We start from the raw sequence: 9,398 nt of genomic DNA, 5'->3' as shown, positions 1-9,398 counted from the left end.
GCCTCTGGACTTGTTCCAGTGCCAGGTGGATACCCATGGCTCCAGTGGAACTAACTTGTATTCTGGTTAGCATTACCAGATCGGAGGGATGAGAGAAATATGTTGACGATTAGAGATTTTTAGTGTCTAGGAAAGATTGATTCCTTCCTCCCTTCCGCCCTCCCTCCCTTCCTCTCCCCTTTTTTCCTCCCTCCCTTTCTTTCTCTCTCTTTCTGCCCTCTTTTCTTTCTAGTGGTAGAGATTTCACCAAGTTAAAAACTTATGGTCAAGAGCTACCTGAATGGAAAAAGATGAATACACCTAAGAGGAAAGGAATACTTGATATTTTAACATTCCTGAGGAGGTGAAAGGAGATGATACTCAGGACGCGGAGGAAATGGCTTTATGGAAGAGACGAGATAGCTTCTGTTATGCTTTAAATGTGAGGTGTCACCCAAAAGCTCATGTGTGACAAAGCAAGAAGATTTAGAAGAGAAATGATTGGGATATGACAGCCTTAACCCAATCAATGAATGGATTCCCCTGATAGAATTAACTGTGGCTGCAGGAGGTGGGTCATTGGGGGCTGCCTTTGGGGTATATATCTGATATCTGGCAAATGGAATCTGTATCTGCTTTCTGATCATCCTGTGAGCTGCCTCCCTCCCCCACATTGTTCCACCATGATGTTCAGCCTCAAATTGAATTTTGAGGAATGGAGCTTGCAGTCTGTGGATTGAGACCTCTGACACTGTGAGCCCCCAAATAAATTATTCCTCCTCTACAATGAAAATGTAAGTGGGATCATATGAAATATGACCACATGGAACTTGAAGAATTTTGTTCTGAATGGCTTTTTAATTTTCTATATACCATGTGTTGGCCATTACAGTTGGGCATTACATTAGGGGCTTTATAGAAATAATTTAATTTTCAAACTATCCTATCGTAACAATTCTCATTTTGCTTTTGAGAAAACTGAAGCTTAGGTTAGAAACTTGCTCACAGTTTTGACCTAACAAATGATAGAACCAATAGTTACAATCATATCTGTTTGACTACAAAGACTATGTATAGAGTGGATTGGATGCATACAAAGAATATATCAAAGGAAAAAAATCAATGTCTTGTGAATAATTATTTATAAGAGATGATGATAATCACATAAGATAACAATTTTCATGTGTTGATTCTTAGGAAGTGTCAGAAAGATGGGAAATATTAGACAGGAAGATATAATTTTGGATTTGGGTCAAGTTCAACCTGAATTCATAAAAGTAGAGTGGAATGATGGTTGCCAGTGGGAGGGGAAGTAGAAAGTGGGAATGGGGAGATTTTAGTCAAAGGGTATGAAGTTTGAGTTAAGCAGATGAAAAGTTATGGTGTAGCATGCTGACTATAGTTAATTACACTGAATTGCATACTTGATATTTGCTGAGAGAGTAGATCTTAAATGTTCACACCACACACACAAATGATAACTATATGAAGTGGTTAATGTGTTATACAAATTAATTTGATTGTGATAATTATTTCATAATTGCTATGGCTTGGATATGGTTTGAGGGTGTTCCCCAAGGCTTCATGGGTTGAAATTTACTCCCCATTGTGAGATACTAACAGGGTGGAACAATTCAAGTACAGAGTCCATAGGTGGGGACTTTGGAAAGTGATTAATTATACCTCAATAATGCTGGAAAAATAAAGGTTTTCTTTCTCACACACAAATAAATATGGTAAATTCTTAAATCATCAGAACCTAACTTAGCTTTGATGGTTCACTATCATTAATACTAGTGATCAATATTACAACACATTATAATAAAATATACATATGGTATGTACTTAAGAAAAGCTTGTTTTCCATTTTAATCTATGAAATGATTTAGTATTGTCGGCTTAAGGCAATTATTGATAATATTTCACATGTTCACCAGGAATAAAAGATTCAAGAGGGATCTAGCGCAGTGGTAGAGAGCGTGCTTAGCATACTTGAGGCCATGGGTTCAGTCCTGAGAACAACAACAACGGATTGAGACAAATTGTTTACATTATTGTTTCTTCACTCTTCACTTCGACATGAAAAAATCTAAAACATAAATTACCTAGTGGTGACAGTTTTAGGCAGAAAATATGCTTTATTTTCAACAACAAATGAGGTAGTCATAAAATGTTTACTAAAACGTGTTTGAATTATGCTTTTCAAAGAAGCAAAATGCTGAATTCAAAACTGAATTCTGATTGACTTGTTTCTTATTGTCATGTTAAAGTTAATTTTATTGCTATTCTGCAATTTTTGTCTAAATCTATTATGTTAGAAGAGGGCTGGATAGTCTTTGAAGTTAACACTAGGTTTCAAGGCAGCGGGAGAGTTCACGACAGACCCCCTGTGTTTTTCTGAGTGCTACCTCACCCTGCACTCACTCCTGTGGTTCTCTTTTACGCTCCCCGGACGGCGCGATCGCCACCCTGTTCTCGCTGGGAGCGGGATCTCGCTCTTCCACGCCATCTGCTTCTTGCTGCGTGCTCCTCGGGGTCTACCCACGCTGACTCCAGGGGGCGAGAGCAGGACGGGGCTCCAGACTTTCAGAGTTAGGTTTGGGGTCACGTTCCTGACGACTCGGGCCCTAAGTGGAGTTTGGGACCCTAAGGAAAGAGGGTTTGGACGTCGGGGTTTGAGGGGCTGTTTAGGTGGGTGGGAAAAGGAACCGTGTGTGGTGGTTTCTGAGGAAAGCGGGCTGAGTGGCTAGCCTGGCCCTCCTCCGGAGAACTACCTGTGACGTGGCGCCTCATCCCGTGGCGGGCGCTTGACGCGCGCTGCGTGGTGGTTGGCTTGTGGTGGGCAGAGACCACCAGCGCTGCCTGAGGGGAGGGCGGGCCAGCAAATTCCCGCCGCAAGTCTGGACTGATAGCCGCGAGCCGCCCCTCGGGTCTACGGGGAGCCAGAGCTGCGAACCCCACCTCTGGCGTGTTCTGTACAGTGAGTTGGCTCTAGTGTGAATTTTTTTTTTTAAATATTGGGAGGCAAATTGGTAAATGTAAACCTGCACCACTTTTCTGGGTTTCACCTTGCTGTTGGTGAAGGACTTTCAGTGCGCGGGTACACACGCCAAGCAGGGACATATTCAGATATTTATTTTACAGGGCACACCCTTTTGAGAAGTCTAGGTGTCTGGATCCCCAGAGATTCAAAGACTTACTGCAGTACCAGGAATAAACAATCACGAAGGCGCCCACCCTTGCCCCTAGTCTCAGGCATGCAACGACGTTCAGCAGCTGCCTAAGTGTCTCTTAGGGCTCTACCAGGAAGGTGGCTGTGGACTGAAAACGTCTCTTACCCTCTGTCTTGCTCCATCCACATTTTTTGTGAGAATGTTATATTTAAAAAGTTGTTACTGAATATACATGTGTATTTTCATTTTATATTCATGTGTATATTCACTTATTTTTTATTTTCTTTACATAGTATCCAAGATGAATGACAGCCTCTTTGTCAGTCTGGACAGACTTTTGTTAGAATTTGGTAGGTATAAAATGAAAATAAATAGGTAACTGTATTATTATTCGACATTTTAACAATGAAGTAAAGTCACAATACAATTGTTTTAGTTTTCCAGTATGAGCAAGATACAAGTACTAAAGAAGAAATGATTCAAAGAATTAATAGTAAGTAGTTTTGCATGTTAAAGATGTTTTTGTCTTAATTTTATGACATATAGCATAATATATAATTGCCCTGTTTAGGGCAACTTGTAGTTGGCATTGTAACTCTTCTGGAAATTATCTACTAATTTATTAGTATAAATTCTCTACTAATTCTGGAAATTCTCTACTAATTCTCTCCAGTAATAATGAGCTTTTTAGCCTAGGCAAAATAGTTGTGATTCACCTACTGTTTTTCAGTAATTTTGTGTATTCTGCATTTAATTATTTTGTGAAGAATTTTGCTTTAAGCAGCAATGACCCCTAAGGTGCAGTTAAAAAATGTTATATTTCTCAAATAACAAGGTTACTTCAAATATTTGAGTGAAATGTTTCTCTTTAAAGGAATCATCAAAAATTAGGAACCAGAATTGATGCCACATTTTCAGGAATAATAATTCTGAAAATAAGTGAATTGGCTAGTAAATATAAGTGAAGTGGCTGTGCAAATTAAATAAATATAATGCTTTAAATATTTTAGTTCTAAAAATATAACTATTAACTTCTTAATTGTCACAGAAAGATTGAATTTGGTTATTTTTTTCTACAATCAAAAAATAAAATATTATGAAATTATTTAATATTTTCAAGAACTAAGTTTATCTTACATCATTGGTAAATAAGTTAGTTGATGGTGTATTTAATAATTAATTGATAGAAATTATGTATTTGTCAATAACAAAATCCTTATGTTAATACAATTAATGAGTAAACATTTGCATGAATTTATAGCATCATAAGATGAATTGACCTTAAGTGTTACCTAATCTAGCCCAGTGTACATTCTTCAATTGCAAATACAAATCCTCCTTAGTTTCTGGGGGGCTGTGGTCTTCTAGTTTTTAGTACAGGAGGCTTCCCTTCTCAAGCCTCACTTCCTCTCCTTTCTGGCTGTCCTCCTTTTAGGTAAGTTGACATAAACTGTTTTTCTTACTGTATTTGTTTATTTTGAATTTATAATTTCTACTTTAAGAAAATAAACATTTCCTCTTTTAGAATGCTTTGAAGACATAAAAGAAAACAAATCAACTATTTGTAAGATACATGAAACTATAAATACAACAGATGAGGAAATTGCTCATTACTGTAAACATAGTAATGAAATGAAAGACAACTGTAGTAAGTGAGTATTTGAAAGAAATGAACCTTCAGTAATTGCCATTTGATTTTTTTATTCAAGATTTCTAGGTTTGTAGTTGAAGACACCATTGCTTGTTTTGTTTTGTTTTGGTATTGGGGGTTGAACTCAGGGTCTTCCTTGTACATGCTAATAAGCATGTTCTCTACCATTGCCCTAAGTGCTGAATTATGAGATTTCACTAACTTAGATATAGTTAGTATAAATAAAGAATTTTAGTGTAGTCTATGTAAGTCTTATTAGTCTGAAATAATTTCCATTTTTTGACTTTTCAAGATCTTAGTGTTTTTGTTTATGTGGTGCTGGGAATCAAATCCAGGGCCTTATGCATGATAAGCAAGTGCTACCTTGATACATGATAGACAAGAACCACTGAACTACACTCTGGCTTAAGATCTTAGTTTGTATAAGGGAATCCAACCTAAAACTTTTCAAGATAAAACACTTCTTTTGAGAAATATCTCTCTAGGTCTTTTGTCCAATTTCTAATCAAGCTATTTCTTTTCTTGCCATTGAATTGTGTGACTTCTACTTCAACCATTTTTATGATAGGAAAATATTGGAAGTAACTCTAAATGTTCAACATTAAGGGACTAGTTAAATGAATTTTGGTATATGCAGATGACTGAACACTAGGCAGCCAATAAAATCATGACATAGGTGTATGTTTGACATGGGAAAATACTAGTATACTGCAAATTGAACAAAGCAGTTTATGCATCATTATTCATAATAAGAACCCAATGCATGATAATATATCTATATCTAAGAAAAACCTCAAAGGATGCACATTGAAAAGCTTATAGTAAATATCTTCTCATTGAGCTTATGTTTCTTATGGAATTTTAAATACTCAGAATATATGCATGTATAATCTTAGACCTTCAAATTTCCTTTTGGGGAATATATTTTAAGTATCAGAAATTAAGGGGTTGGGGATATATCTCAGTTGGTAGAATGCTCACCTGGAATGCACAAGGCCCTGGGTTTAATCCCCAGCACTACAAAAAAGAAAGAAAGAAAGAAAGAAAAGAAATTAAGACAAATATTTAAGTATAATTTCAGTAAGTGATAAAGGAGGATAAATTTTATGTGAATATGATCTCAATAATTTTAAAATATATAATTGTAGCAAAATCTTGAAACAATTTTAAAATCATAGTAGTTATTTAATATTGAGAATATGTAACATAGTTTCTTATGTATACTCTTCTGTGCTTCCAAATGGGCATATGGACTTTTTTTTTCTTTTTCATTTTGCACATGTACTTTTTGAATTTGGAAAAAAAAATGAAAATAGAGGAAATATTCAAACAATACTTAGAATGGAAGCTGCCATGGTATATATAGTAATTTTAGATTTTTTGCATTGGTAATAGTTTTCAAGTTATATAATAAAACAAAAATATATGAGGTGAATATTCATTTTTTTCTATCTGATTTGATAATCTATTTTGGCCTAGTTTCAGCCATGCTATATTTCCTTCTTTCCCTATCATATCTCAAAAACAAATTTTATGTAAAAATTAATGAATATTAATATTTGAGCATATGAGTGTGTGGATATTGATAGTGATGGGGATAGGATATGCAATTTTTTTTCTTTTTTATACTGTTGTATTTATTATTTTAAAAATTGGTTTATATTAATTATACAGAGTAGTAGATTTCATTGTGGCATAGGGAATGTTTTCTTGATGTAAACTTGTTTTCTCTAGGAAGACACATTTATTTCTCTTTAAATGATTTTGTTCATTTTTTATTATCTCTGCCAATTTTTTTATTTGTTTATCGTTCTGAAGTGCTAATTACAACTATAACTTTTTTCTATAGCTGGAAGCCAACATGTGATGTTTTTCATAAACATGAAGATTATATGCAGGACCAATTTACTATTTATCAAGAAACCATTGAAAAAGACAAGTATAGTATATATATTAACTTAAGTGTATCAGTTTTATAAATTAGTATTACTGGAACATGCTTTGTAAGAATTTAGAAAGTGTGTATTGTGAGGGAATTATTTTTAAGTAAATGTGATATCTTGGACTGAATGTTTGAAGGTCTCCATATTTGTTGTAAAAGCTTGAATATGTTGAGATATTGCCTTAGATATAAACCATTTATCTATCAGCAGCATTTATAGCAAAGTTCTTCAATTAATGGTATTTTTGACTGAACAGTGTAAGCAAACATTTAGGAGGATAATTATTTGTAGAATAAACATTTTGAAAAATTTGAGGTATTGGTTTTTTAAAGGCATTTTGTGTCAAATTTCAGTTTTTCAGATTGCTAATTTAGTAAAGTGGTTATATTCTAATGGAGAAATACCAGTAGTTATCTGAATTTATTTTACTTCATGTAAAATCACATCATCTTAGGGATTAAATGTAATTAATGAATATAATAAAACAATGTTAGAGACTTTGAACATGATATATATGGCATTAAAATTTTACCTAATTTTAAAAACTGAAGTGATTTGAGAACACTTATCAGTTTTTACATTTTATTTAAGAAACACATATGTTGAAGGCCTTGTGGTGCATACCTATAATCCTAACAAGTTGCAGGTTGAGATAGGAGGATCTCAAGTTCAAGGGCAGCTGTAGCAACTTAGTGAGACCCTAAGCAACTTAGCAAGATACTGTCTCAAAAATAAGAAATAATAAATAAATAAAATAAATAAATAAATAAATAAATAAATAAATAAATAATGCTGGGGATAAAGCTCAGTGGTAAAGCACCCTTGATTTCAGTCCCCAATATCAAACAAAAAAACCTCCTAAAATAACTACCCATGTAAAATCTATAATCCATTATTTTCAAAAATGAGTCTTAGGTTAGAACTAAAGTTTAAAATTGGGACTTAATGGCATTAGAAATCTTGTATGTAGATGAGGTTTCTCAGGAAAATATATGGAGCAAAGTGGAGAAAGGCAAAAGTATGCTATCATCCAAAGAGTAGACAGAAGGTGGAAAAGATGAAGGAGACTATTAGGTTGTCATTTATAGATCCTGCTTCAATCCCAAAAGAATTTGAGATATTTGTATAAAAATACCACAGTGTTTAAAAAAAATCAAGGCTACATGTGGTCCTGCATATTGTTTGTTAAAAGTACAGAAATTAGGCTTTGAAATTCTTAGTAGTCAAGGCATTGATCAAGAAATATGATCAGAGTGTTCATTTAAAAAATTTAATTAGAGGCTGGGGGTGTGACTCAATGGTTGAACATTTTCCTAGGATGCTCAAGGCCCTGGTTTTAATCCTTAGCAGTTTACTTGCTTAAGATAAGTTATGAAGTTTTTCCCGAGGCTTGAGAGAAATTTCTCTCCTGGGTCTTCAAAAAGGGGAAATTGGGGAGTGTGGTAATATTTTCAGTAAGTTCTTTCAAAAAAGTCCCCGTTTTTAATGTTTTTATTAATGCATTAAGTTATACATAATAGTGGTATTCATTTTGACATATTCATAAATGCATATAATTTCCTTCATTTCAACAATCAGTACTGAGGAAGTAGGGGCACTAGCTACTTATTTCTGATCTCCCATTCTTGTTCTGAGCATTCATGAAGACTAGTATTGCTAGAATAAATTAGATAATAATGAATTTCTGAATCATGACTTAGCTATGCTGTGTTCTGCCAAAGTTTCTATATGGAAGATGTTAGAAGTGAATATGACTATATAGTATGAACAAGATAGAATATGGTATGCTAATCTCATATGAAACAGGTGACCCAGGCCTAATTTTTCAATGGTATTTCTCTTCTCCCTGGACCATTTTCCTAAGTTATTATATAAGTGGGGTCTTCATTAATAAACATACATTTAGAAGAACAGGAACTTATTTGGGGCTCAACTGCTTTATCTTGCTAAAGGGGACAGAGTTAAGCAATATTAAAAAATTAGATCATTCTTAAAATTCAGACTTGTTGACCCAGTACTTATCAATCATTACTTATTAAACCAGAAGTTTTAAGAATACTTGCTCCTATTCTCTGCTAAGGAGAACAATCATTATAGCATCTTTTAAGAAATTTCTTGATCCAAGAAATAAAATCTTGAGGAATATAAGGACTATATATTTTCAAAAAGTTTACTATGAATATTATTTTTGAAACCAGAATTTGGTAAAAAGAGAATTCAGGAATATATTTTCTGTAGGACTGGGGATGTATAGCTCAATGAGTGAGGCTCTCGGTGCAGTCCCTAACACTGAGGCTGAGGGTATATTTTCAGTGAAGAACTGTATTGAGTACTTTCAGTGTTATAGATCAGGATTGGCAAACATTTTTTGTAAAATACCAGATAGTAAGTATTGTAACTCAACTCTACTGTGTGGTACAAGATGGCTTTAGGCCATACATAAATAAATGAGATATGATCCAATAAAACCTTATTGGACAGCGAAATTTGAACTTCATATAATTTTATTATGTCATGGAGTATATTTCGAGTTTTTTTCAATAATTTAAAAACCATTCTTAGTTCACAGACAACAGAGGATGGATTAGATTTGGCACATAGGCAGCCTGGGGATGTAGCTCAGTGGTAGAGCACTTGCTTAACATGCAAGGC

General features: G+C 34.2%; 1 pseudogene; it reads left to right on the top strand.

Annotated features, from left to right (window-relative positions):
• The first annotated feature begins 3,453 nt into the window (after nucleotides 1-3,453).
• The window catches only part of LOC143388456 (protein SIX6OS1-like), a 28,601-nt pseudogene continuing 22,656 nt past the window's right edge, over nucleotides 3,454-9,398 (top strand).

The sequence above is a fragment of the Callospermophilus lateralis genome, unplaced genomic scaffold (assembly GCF_048772815.1).
Source record: "Callospermophilus lateralis isolate mCalLat2 unplaced genomic scaffold, mCalLat2.hap1 Scaffold_246, whole genome shotgun sequence".
In the NCBI taxonomy this organism is placed as follows: domain Eukaryota; kingdom Metazoa; phylum Chordata; class Mammalia; order Rodentia; family Sciuridae; genus Callospermophilus; species Callospermophilus lateralis.
This window is presented reverse-complemented; position numbering and strand designations above follow the sequence as displayed.